Genomic DNA, 13,216 nt, shown 5'->3' with positions numbered 1-13,216 from the left:
ATCTATAAACACTTTCTAGAATAGAATAACCTTTTATTGTCATTGTACATTTAAAAATGTTTACTATCTTTATTGTTTATCTATTATCTTTATTGCTGTTGAGCTTCAGTAAAGAGATAAAATAACATCATTTTCATTGTCAGCAGAAAATCCATGCCAGATATTTCTTACGGTGTCTGATATGTTTCTTTGAACCTGGCAGACTAGTAAAAACAGGCAACACCCTCGTGGTCTAAATGTCACCAGCTAATCTTATGTATCCCAGCTGCCTGTTTACATATAAGGTAACTTTGTTACACATGCCATGTTTGAAAAATCAAAAAACAACATAGAAAGGTTTTATTTTTGTTAGAGATATTGAAAAGTCATCTGGGGGGGATGTCAAACCCTAAAAATTTGAGTCTGTACACATGATCTGTGTATGTCTGTCAGTACGGCCACTTAAATATAAAGAATTCTGGCCATTTAGCCTTGAACCATTTGGCCTTATAAAACAAGCTCATCAATCACACCGCTGGCATCTATGCAATGTTTAAAGTTGAGCTGGTTAACATTTAAAGGTTTTTGTCAAAATGACTTCAACTATTGATTGGGCTCTTCATACCTTGAACAGAAAAAGATAGATAACATAGTCAGTGATATAGCTGGGAGGGAATCATTGAACTAAATGAAGGATTTATATTTTGCCCACACTGAAAAAGGTATTTATATTTTGAAAAGCATAGTCTTTGTTACTTTTGGCAAATATGTTAATATTTACAAGAGAATTGTATCAATCTTTATCAATCCTTTTTTAAAATTTTTTTTCTTTTGCATCTAGGACGACATGTCAATGAACTGTACTTGGCAGAACACATAACTTTAGTCAGACATTGTTTATGATTTTGTGTTCTAACTGGTTCACATTTTAAATGCTGTCCTCAGACGTTTATGTTTTTATGATGTTGTAAATGAGGATGACAGGTTGATGTACAAGACAAAACACCCATATCACTAGGAGATGAGCCCTTGAAGCCCAGCTTTTGTTCTGTTTTTGGTTCATTTTAGTCATGGATAAAGTGTAGCAGTTTGTCCATCTGCTTCTCTGACTTCTTTTTCTGTTCTAAACATTAAAAGAAAAAGTTTCGTTTCTGCACGTGCCAGTTTGAATTTTTTTCATGCTTGTATGAAACTATACATTTATTTTGTCATTTAAGCCTCTTCATGTTTTTGTGTGATCAAGTGACAGCTGACAAAGCAATCATTATAAGCAGATTGCTCCAAGGAGGGCATTATAATTATGAGCTTCATACATATATCAAAGAGTACAATTTAAGTGATAGAGAAAAATATTCATAAAATGAACCCATTGTTTTCTTATGATTGATGTGGCACTTTCTCTGTAGGTTTTTCAAATACTGAATCTCACCACACATCCCTTTGTTTGTATTAACGCTTGTTAACATGTAAACACTCTAACTGCAGGGATGGAAAGGTGAAGCCTTGTGTGTTTTCACTTAACACATATATACATTTTTGTGTTGACTTTTAAGGTTCTGCATGAAAAAGCTCTAGCATACATCAGTCAACTTTTACATGCATACTACTGCAGGTCGCAGAGGTCATGTGATCAGGGTCTGCTGGCTGTGCATCATACTAGGTTGAGAGCTAAAGGAGATGGAGCGTTTACAACAGTGGCCACCAGACTCGGGAACTCTCGCCCACTGAGCCTGAGATCTGCAGATTCAGGATTTCTTTTAAAAAGCAGCTCAGATGTCATTCTTTTAAACCAATTTTTTGTTTTTATGTTTTTAACATTATGTTGTGAAGCACTTTGTGATATTTATTTTAAAAGGTGCTCTGAAAATGATTTCTTTTCTCACTCGCTTGTAAAGGGTTTCAGATTGTTTTGTCACCAAAAAAGCTTTTCTCCCTGACTGAGTTAGAAGTAAAAAGGTTAAATATAAATGGAAATTCCTAAAGAGCAACCGACCAAGCAACCAACAAAATGGATTCCGCTTTTTCAAAACTGCTTTTGCATTCTGCATTTGGAAAAATAGTAAAGACAGAAAAGGAAATACAGAAGGGTGCAGCAAAGAAAATTCATATCAAGCTGTTTAGTCAAAGGAGCTTGCAAAGAAAAGCGTCTGGACTTCTTTAAGTTACTTGAAGACGTTTCACCTCTCATCCGAGAAGCTTCTTCAGTTCTAAGGTCAAATGGTGGGGAGTCCCAGATTTAAACCTAGTGGGAGAATCCCTACGAATACTTACGAAGCCTTGAAGCTAGACCCCACAAGCAGCTACAAAAAGAAAGTTATAGTTTGCCTTCAAGACTTTGAAAAGGACAAAATCATTGACCGCCTTACATATCACCGCCTTTACCCAGGGGATGCCATACCCTGCATTTACGGACTTCCTAAAATCCACAAGGAAGCTGTCCCACTCAGACCCATAGTCAGTAGCATAAACTCAGCCACTTATAACATTGCAAAACACCTTGCTACCATCCTGGCACCTCTCGTGGGGAAACCCCACACCACATCAAGAACTCCACCAACTTCACCGACAAGGTCCAGAAACTTACCCTGGATCCAGATGAAACCATGGTGTCCTTTGATGTAGTCTCTCTCTTCACCTGCAAACCCACCATGGAGGCAGTGGAGACCGTCAGAAAACGACTACAAGAAGACAGCTCCTTGAAAGACAGGACCAACTTCACACCCGATCAGATTTGCACACTGTTAGACTTCTGCCTCGCCACTACATATTTCAAATACAACGAGGGTTTCTACAGACAAAAACATGGCTGTGCCATGGGCTCCCCCGTGTCACCTATTGTAGCCAACCTTTACATGGAGAAAGTGGAAAGGAAGGCTCTTGGCTCTTTCAAAGGAAGAGTACTCAGCCACTGGTACAGATATGTAGACGAAACCTGGGTCAAAATCAAGACACAAGAAGTGGAATCCTTCACTGCGCACATTAACGCTGTGGATAAAAACATCAAGTTCACCAGGGAAGACACAAAGGACGACTGTTTGCCTTTCCTGGACTGCGTTGTGCACATTGAAGAGAACGGCAACCTCAACATCGAAGTTTACCAGAGGCCCACACACACGGACCAGTACCTCCTCTTTGACTTCCATCACCCGCTGGAGCACAAACTTGGAGTAATTAGGACCCTACACCACCGGGCACAACATGTTCCCTCTAAGCCTGAAGGAAAAAAGAAGGAACACACACATGTAAAGGAAGCACTCAAAACGTGCGGCTATCCTAAATGGGCGTTCTTAAAGTCAGCAAAGAGGCACAGAAAAGAAGATCAGACACCAGCGAGGGAGGATAAGAAGGACAGACACAACAACATTGTCATCCCCTATGTAGCCGGTGTATCAGAGAAACTCAGTTTTCTCCAAGCACGACATCCTGGTGCATTTCAGACCCAGCAACACACTCAGACAAAAACTGGTTCACCCAAAAGACAAAACTCCAAAACACAGACTTAACAATATGGTGTTTGCTGTACAGCGCAGCGAGGAATGCCCAGACCTCTACATCAGAGAGACCAAACAGCCACTTCACAAGCGCATGGCACAACATAGAAGAGCCACCTCCACAGGACAAGACTCAGCTGGCCATCTGCATCTAAAGGAGTGACCTTTGTCTAAAGGACAAACGTCTTCAAGTAACTTAAAGAAGTTACACATTTGCTTATCTTTTTTTAAGGACAGTGTATGCAAGTGGTCCTCATCTTTGGCTCAAAGTCACGCTTCAATCAGCTTGTGAACATCTATGGTCCCAACACCTGAGGGATGACAAATCTTACTCTGCAGCAATATCTTGAAATATGCAAACCACAGTGACTGTCATTTTCTCTTCTTTAAGGTCATGCTAAGGCATTGTTCTTAAATGCTAAAATGATTTAAGAGCTCTCCAGACCCATATCTTTGCAGGGAGTGTGAAAAATGTGTGCAATATTCTGTGGCCTACTCTTGTTTATGTTAATACTATTGGTCAACAACAGTGCTATACATGCAGCACATGTAGTGTTACATGTTTTCCATATGATCTTGTGCCTTAGTAGCTGAGAAAGCAGAACTAAAATATAGAAAGAACTTCCGTATAGGGGAGTAAAATTAAGTTTTAAACACAGATATATTTTCTTTTACACTTTTCCCTCTTTATTGTGAACTCCACTCTGGCACTCTGTTCATCTGGATGTAGCGTTTTCAGTGGGAGAAACGTTAAGTCACTCATTCATGTGACTTCTTCAGTCTCAGTCTCCACTCCGGCTTCTTTTCTCAGTGAAGCCAACTTCTTAAACATTTAGCCTGTGACCTACAAATAATGTCATCCCTGCCAGGTGAGATGGTATAAATTTCTCTGTAGCCTCAACCTTTTGTTTTTGCACAGCTAAAGATCTACGCAAACAGACACCAAAGCAGTGCCATAAGTCCTGCATGAAACAGCCAGTTTGGCAAGATAACGGCTGAGTGTGCTCAGTGTGGCCTGGGCTGAGCCCACTTGTGTAATCTGTGTAAGTTTAGTAAATTTAGGAAGATGTCACTTTTAAGTTGTCTTTTTTTTTTATTTAAGAAATGTCTTATATTTTAGCCTTTCCCATTTTTTCCTGACTGCTTTTTTCCTTTCTGTTGACATTTTTGTGGAAACATTTCAGGGAGAATGAAAAAATAACTAATATAATATATTAAGTTTAAGGGTTTGTTCAAAACAATAACTGCCCTGTTGCATATAATAATTCAACATTTTTTAAGCAGCTCTGCAGACACTTTTGCTTTATCAATGCACACACATTCATCATCATAAACTGTGGTAAATCTGTGGACAAAGGTCCTGTTGGAAAACTGGGATAGGGGCTGGCCATGTGACAACAGTTTCAGGATGCAACATTTGCAAGGAGGCACATTTCAGAGATGTTAATGTACAGACGACCGGCGTATGTGTCACTGATTAATCTACACTTCCTGTAATCTGCGAGCATCACGCTTCTTGTATCTACTGTTGTGTATTGCAGTATGCTTGACTGTCTGTTAAAACAGTTGTGAATAATTAGCCAAAGTGTGACCTTTACGACCCGCCCAGGAAGCAGACACACCTCCTGAAAAATCTGAATATGTGAAAAAGTTTGTATAATTGCCATTATGTACTTTTTGTGTGTCAAGGCCTTTTTGGGGTTTATTTTCAGCAATCATTTGCTTCAGTAGATGTTTGAACAAAGTTGCTGCATGCCTCATGCCAATGTGCAACATTTGTCTAATCCAGTTCTAGCTATTGTTATCTTTGATGTGTTTGTACATGAGTGTTTAGACGTGCATTCATGCGAGCTTGCATACAAGACACATGAGAAAATGAAGACACAGTACTAGTCGATATTTTAAACATTCTCTCATTCTGTGATTTTTCTCTGTGTTTACTGTTTTTTTCTCCCTGTGGTGACATCAACACATGTGAAAATGTACAATCACCAAATAAAAGTAAGCATTTTGTACACAGTACAAACATTTCTGACTTTTGATATTTGTGAACAAAAGGTCAGTTTTACCCAAACTAGGATCAACTTTCCTGCTTTTCTGTTCTTTACTTTACTTCCTTTCCCCCCCACGTGTCACGGCACAAAACAGATTCAAACTGAGACTCAGTAACTTTTATTTACAATAACGTAATGGAATAACAGTGTTGAAACTAAACCTAACGCAATGCTAAAGTGAGGAAACAAACTATTAGCTAACAAGCTAGATGACTTTTTTACAGTGAACGGGAACTGCGAGACACAATGATATTCAAAAACTACAATGAATGTAAACTGTAAATAACTGCGACACACCATGAAACATGAACCACGGGAAAGCTATGAATAACCAGTGGCATACTATGATATACAAACTATGAAGGTGGGTGAGACACTATGTACATGAGCTTTAGGGGATTTTAAACTAGAATATCCCAGAACATGAACTGTGGCAGACAGGGCACAGCAAGGGGAGTGGTGGTGCGAGAGTCGAGGACGGAGAGGCACTGAAACAGATGGGAAGAGTCAGGCTGGTTCTTGTAGGAACAACAGAATAAATCCAATCTGATTTGTCTGAACAGTCTTACTTGATTGCAGGTGGATTAATGAGAGAGAGGAGGAGGCCTGGGTGAGTCAGTAGTAGTGATCCGTGATTCCAAAACAGCAAGAGCAGGGAGGCAGGCAGACTGAGAGTTTAGTGGCTGTTGAAGAGTGACTGGAGATTAGCGTTCAGGCGAGTGAAGCTATTGTAGGATTGCAATCACACGCGTCCAAGTACTCCACAGCGTGGCTGGCAAGAAAGGGTATAAAAGAAGAAAAACTAATGACATGGCCTCCTTGTTCACCTGATCTGAACCCATTGAGAACCTGTGGTCCATCATCAAATGTGAGATTTACAAGGAGGGAAAACAGTACACCTCTCTGAACAGTGTCTGGGAGGCTGTGGTTGCTGCTGCACGCAATGTTGATGGTGAACAGATCAAAACACTGACAGAATCCATGGATGGCAGGCTTTTGAGTGTCCTTGCAAAGAAAGGTGGCTATATTGGTCGCTGATTTGTTTTTGTTTTGTTTTTGAATGTCAGAAATGTATATTTGTGAATGTGGAGATGTTATATTGGTTTCACTGGTAAAAATAAATGATTGAAATGGGTATATATTTGTTTTTTGTTAAGTTGCCTAATAATTATGCACAGTAATAGTCACCTGCACACACAGATATCCCCCTAAAATAGCTAAAACTAAAAACAAACTAAAAACTACTTCCAAAAACATTCAGCTTTGATATTTTTATTTTTATTTTTTTCTCGCCTGTCCCATTTGGTTCTTTAGCCATCAGAATTGTTGTCTGAAGACCAACAAGGATACCCAATGGATTTACTTTGCCAAATGGTAAATCCATTTGCCGTATTGGTCCATTTGGTCGATCTTTGTTTTTATTATTTATTATAATTTATTTTCAGATGTTACAGACGGGACAGACATGAGTGAGAGATAGGAAAGGGAGAAAGAAAGAGGAAGGAAAGGAAAAACAGAAGGGGAGAGGGACAGTGAGAAAGGGGGGGAGAAAAAAAATAAAAATCTCCTGGATCACCTGTTGAGAGAAGAATAGAAAACAAGCAAAAAAAGACAAAAAAAAAAACAAAGCAACATACTAAACACAACACCATCGCATTAATCTAGCTAAGTGTAAACAGCAGTAAATACTAAATATTCAATGTTGTTGTGCAGCACGCAGGACAGATGTGCTTCGAAGTAGCAGCCAAGAAAGGTGTAATTTGGGTCTACGAGCAGTGAACACCCGTGTGCATACCTGTGTGGATCAGCGCGCTTGTATTCCAAAGGTTTCTCCATGTAACGATCTGCTAGGGAGTGTGGGGGGGCCACAGCCCCGTCCTCCAGGGTGTGAAGCAGGTATGGAGGAGATCAAAACTCCAGACATCCAGAGGCCCCCAGAACACAAGAGACCATGGAAGACCAACAGAGGGGCAGCCGCGCCACTGTCCCAGTAAGAGCTGAGGAGAGTCCCAGATGAGGGTTCACTCAGCAGCCGCGGAGCAGAAGCCAGGGGGAGTTGCAGTGACGCGCCCGTGAGCTCCGCCGGCCGCCAGCTGTGCCTGAGTGACCGAGCCCCAGGCCGAGAGGCCGGGGGCACCCCACCCCCGAAGGGGCCCGAGCGAGCCCCAGGCTCCAGGTCCCGATAAGCGGCCGCCAAGGAGTGAGCCGGTGTGTACCTGGACGCCCACCCCCAGACACAAAGAACCACCAACGCACCGACACCTGAGGGAGTCCGCCACCGGCAGGGGAAGTGGTGGTGGGTGGAGATAGGCCTCCAATTCAGCTTTGATATTAATGAGTTTTTTGGGTTCATTGAGAACATGGTTGTTGTTCAATAATAAAATTATTCCTCAAAAATACAACTTGCCTAATAATTCTGCACTCCCTGTATCAGTCACAGGTGGTGATCCTGGGAGGAGCGATGGTGGCTCCGAGAGCAACCACTGTGGAAAAGTACTGTGACTCACCCAGACCATGACACCATGTTGTCATTCTCAATTCCAACATTATTACTCTAGTCCATCATCAATCATCCAGGCCTCAGGTGACGGTGTCCTGCAGGTTTTAGATGTGCCCTCCATCTATCACAGCTGATTCAAATGCCTAAATTACCTCCTCAACATGTCTTGAAGTTCTCGGTAGCCCCGGTAATAAACTAATGATTTAATTCAGGTGTGTTGACACCAGGTGAGAACTAGAACCTGCAGGACACTGGCCCTTAAAGCCTGGAGTTGGACACCCCTGGTTTAAAACCCATGCTCTCCGTCATTCTCCCTTTTAGACTCCAACCTCTTCCCCATCTCCACCTCAGTCTCAGTCTTCATTTTCACCACTACCCACGTCTAGACTTTGGGGGAGGGGGGTCCTCTCCTAAATCTTCTCACCGCTCGGGTTTCTGTTCTGTCATGATGGGTAATTGGAGTCAAATCGCCAAATTGATTAATTTCTCTATCTCAGTAAATCACGTTCAATTCTTCCAAAGGATCTGTCCTTATTAAAGTAACACTTACTTGTCAAATGATATTGTTTCACTTTAGATAAAGTAAATAGCAAGTGTGACCAAAAACACCTCAAAAAGCATTTATCAGCAAAGAAAAAGAGCAAAAGTCTGTGGACTGTAAAACATATGTGAGTGAAGTTGGCCCCCCCACCTTCTTCAAATCCAACAAAAATGGTATCAAACGTTTGTGCTACGTTTGTGCTGGTTTGTGCTGCTAAAATTTTCGTTTGTGCTGCTTCTGTTTTAAAGATATTAATGAAAATGTAAAGGTCAAAAGGTCAACCAGCCCCCCCACATTACCCAGATCAAACAAAATTGATGTCAAAAGTTTGTGCTACGTTTGTGCTGCAAAAATTTTAGTTTGTGCTGCTATCATTTTAAAGATATTAATAAAAAATTCTAGAGGTCATCAGAGGTCAACCAGCCCCCCCACATTACCCAAATCCAACAAAAGTGGTATCAAACGTTTGTGCTACTATCATTTTAAAGATATTAATGAAAATGTAAAGGTCAAAAGGTCAACCAGCCCCCCCACATTACCCAAATCCAACAAAAGTGGTGTCAAACGTTTGTGCTACATTTGTGCTGGTTTGTGCTGCAAAAATTTTCGTTTGTGCTGCTATCATTTTAAAGATATTAATAGAAATTTCTATAGGTCATCAAAGGTCAACCAGCCCCCCCATATTAATGGAATCAAACAAAATTGGTATCAAACGTTTGTGCTACGTTTGTGCTGGTTTGTGCTGATAAAATTTTCGTTTGTGCTGCCTGTTTTAAAGATATTAATAAAAGGTAAAGGTCAAAAGGTCAGCCAGCCCCCCCACATTACCCAAATCAAACAAAATTGATGTCAAACGTTTGTGCTACGTTTGTGCTACAGGCAGAAATCTAGGTGTGCCATGGGTTCCCACAGGCCCCTGGTCAAAGTCACCAAACCAGTTCGTAAGCCGGTACAGGTGTGGCCAGAAGGGTCCTCAGAGGCATTGCTTTTCCACCACAGGCTGCCACACACGACACCACAGACTTTCAGGAATATACAGAAACGGTCACTGCCTACATCCCAAAATGCATCGATGATGTCACAGAGACCAGGACTATCACTGTCCGGGCCAATCAGAAACCATGGCTCACAGGTCAGGTTTAAATGCTCCTAAGGTTGAAAAATGCAAGCCTTCAGAGCCGGGAATTAGGTGAGTCTAAGAACAGCAAGGGCAAACCTGTCACGTGGCATCAGCTACAGCAAAGCTTCAGCGACAGCAGAAATACTTGAGGCAGTGGCAAGGAATACAAACCATCACAGACTACAAGCCCACTCTACAGACAGTGGTGACACAATCCCCAGACAGTGTGTGGAGATCCCTTGCCAAAATCAGTACACGCAAAGCTCCAGGTCCTGATAACATCCTTGGACAAGCACTGACGGACTATGCTGTGGAACTCACAAATGTCTTCACAGACATCTTTAACACATCACTAGGGTCAGGCGATCGTTCCCACATGCCTCAAAGCCTCCACCATCATTACTGTACCCAAGAAGTTATCTATCTCCTGCTTTAAGGACTACCGTCCTGTCAAACTCACCTCCATCATTATTAAGTTAAGTGCTTTGAACGGTTATAATAATAATAATGGATTGGATTTATAAAGCGCTTTTCTAGGCACCCAAAGCGCTTTACAATACCACTATTCATTCACTCTCACATTCATGCATCAAATCAAATTATCGCTTTCCCCCAACCTGGATCCATTTCAGTTCGCATACCGGTCAAAACGCTCAACCGATGATGGAATTTCAACTGCCCCTCACTCAGCCCTCACACATCTGAACACTAGAGACTCATATGTCAGAGTGCTGTTCATAGACTTCAGTTCAGCATTCAACACCATCATTCCCCAGCAACTCATTCACAAACTGGATCTGCTGGGGATCAGCACCTTGCTGTATAACGGGCTGCTAGATTTCTTGACAGGAAGACAGCAGACAGTACGGGTCGACAGCAACACCTCCAGCCCAAGAACACTGAATACGGGGGCTCCCCAAGGATGTGTGTTGAGCCCCCTTCTCTTCACTCTGCTGACCCACGACGAGATCTACTACAGGGGTGAAGTTAACCATCTGGCAGAGTGGTACAGCAACAACAACCTGTCCCTGAATGTGGAGAAGACCAACAGTGACTCTACTTCCTCTGCAAACTGAGAAGCACAAGAGATTCAACCCCCATTATGAGCACCTTCTACAGAGGCACAGTTGAGAGTATCCTCACCAGCTGCATCACTGTGTGGTATGACTCCTGCACTGGGTTCTGCAGGAAAAAATGACAACGGGTAGTGAGAGCAGCCGAGAGCATTGTGGGGACCTCTCTTGCCTCCCTCCCCAGGAGATCTACTGCACCTGCCTCATCTAGAAGGTCCTCTCCATTACAGGTGACTCCACTCATCCCTTCAACAGCGTCTTCAATTTGCTGCCATCAGGAAGGATACTGAAGAGCCTCCGGGCCAGAACCAGCAGACTGAGAGACAGCTTCGTCCATTGGGCTGTCAGGATGCTGACCATCTCTGAATCGAGAAGGGGGGCCCAAGGGTACATCTTTTGCCATCTTACAATGCTGTGATTGTAGCCATTCCCCACTTTCTGTGAATGGTACCCATGGCCATTGATCAGTAGGCTTTGATTAGTTGTCATTGATCAATGGTCATAAGAATTTGCATACTAACAATCATGGAACTAACCCCCCAGCACATTGTTCATTCAGTGGTGCTAGTTTCCTTCACTATGCAAATGTACTGTTTATAAGGTTGGGGAAACCTGCAGTCAGCTGAGACTGAAGAAGTCACCTGGATGAGTGACGAAACGTTTCTCCAACTGAAAATGTCCAGATGAACAGAATCAACCTTTGGGATTTACTTACCTGGATGATTAAGCACGCATCAAGACGTTATTTTATTAAAAATTTTAAAATGTTAGCAGCACAAACAAAAATGTTTGCAGCACAAACCAGCACAAACGTTTGACATCAATTTTGTTTGATTCCATTAATATGGGGGGGCTGGTTGACCTCTGTTGACCTCTAGAAATCTTTGTTAATATCTTTAAAATGATAGCGGCACAAATAAAAAAATTTGCAGCACAAACGTAGCACAAACGTTTGACATCAATTTTGTTTGATTCCATTAATATGGGGGGGCTGGTTGACCTCTGTTGACCTCGAGAAATCTTTGTTAATATCTTTAAAATGATAGCGGCACAAATAAAAATTTTTGCAGCACAAACGTAGCACAAACGTTTGACATCAATTTTGTTTGATTTGGGTAATGTGGGGGGGCTGGCTGACCTTTTGACCTTTACATTTTCATTAATATCTTTAAAACAGAGGCAGCATAAACAAAAATTTTTGCAGCACAAACCAGCACAAACGTAGCACAGTTGATTGACACCCATTTTGTTTGATTTAATTAATGTGGGGGGGCTGGTTGACCTCTGATGACCTCTAGAAACTTTTATTAATATCTTTAAAATGATAGTAGCACAAACGAAAATTTTTGCAGCACAAACCAGCACAAACGTAGCACAAACTTTTGACATCAATTTTGTTTGATTTGGGTAATGTGGGGGGGCTGGTTGACCTTTTGACCTTTACATTTTCATTAATATCTTTAAAACAGAGGCAGCATAAACAAAAAATTTTGCAGCACAAACCAGCACAAACGTAGCACAAACGTTTGATACCACTTTTGTTGGATTTGAAGAAGGTGGGGGGGGGCCAACTTCACTCACATGTAAAACATTTATACAACAGCAGCATTTCAGAATAGTTTTTTGTTTGCTTGTTTGTTTGTTTGTTTTATAGATTTTTGATTTTTGTAATAAAAATGCTTTGATAATAAAGCTTACATGGATGATACCGATTTCTTTTAGTTCAAAAAAGGTTATAATTTAAATTATTTTGGAAAGCACCCTTGAAAACCAGTTTCTGTTTCTTATCTGGACTTGTTGTTGATATGTTATTGTGATGTTTTTCAACAGTGATTTGATTATACCTTCTAGAAAATGTCCACTCTTTCTTTTTTTTGACAGACTTTCAGGAAAAACAGAAGCTGTGGATTGAAATGTTGCCTTTGTATAAATGTTTAAATAGTTTTTTTTTTGTGTGTTTTTTGTTTTTGTTTTGTTTTTACTAGAGAGCCAAATGTGCTCAGACCTTTTTCCCCATTTTTTTTTATTTTTCTAGTATCTGTCACTACTATGAACTTAGGGCCCAACAACATTTGAAGCACCAAAATGGTGTAGGTACCATCTGTAACCAGAGAAGCTGCTCCAGCTTTTTAAAAATTTTTTTAAAAGTCCTCCTTTAAGTGACAGAAACGTCAAATTATAGACTTCCCAACTGAAACTTCTGGGAATATTGTTGGAAATGGAGAAAATAACTTACCATTTCACTTTAAATTTTTTTTTACTTATTTCATAATTTTAACAAATCATTTTTTTTGCAGTGGCAGAAAAATCAATAGAACTTTTTGAAAACAGTTGACTCACAGTCTTGTGGACATCCAAAGCCTCAACAATCACCTGCATTAAAGCCTCATCAGTGAGTTTCCCAAATTAACAAATAGTTAGTTTTATATTCTCCTTAGTTTTAATTTATTTGTTTTAA

The sequence above is a fragment of the Mchenga conophoros genome, linkage group LG20 (assembly GCF_057382185.1).
Source record: "Mchenga conophoros isolate Kocher_MC1m ecotype Shallow Benthic linkage group LG20, M_conophoros_male_GT1.1, whole genome shotgun sequence".
Taxonomy (NCBI): Eukaryota; Metazoa; Chordata; class Actinopteri; order Cichliformes; family Cichlidae; genus Mchenga; species Mchenga conophoros.
Note: the sequence above shows the minus strand (reverse complement) of the source record.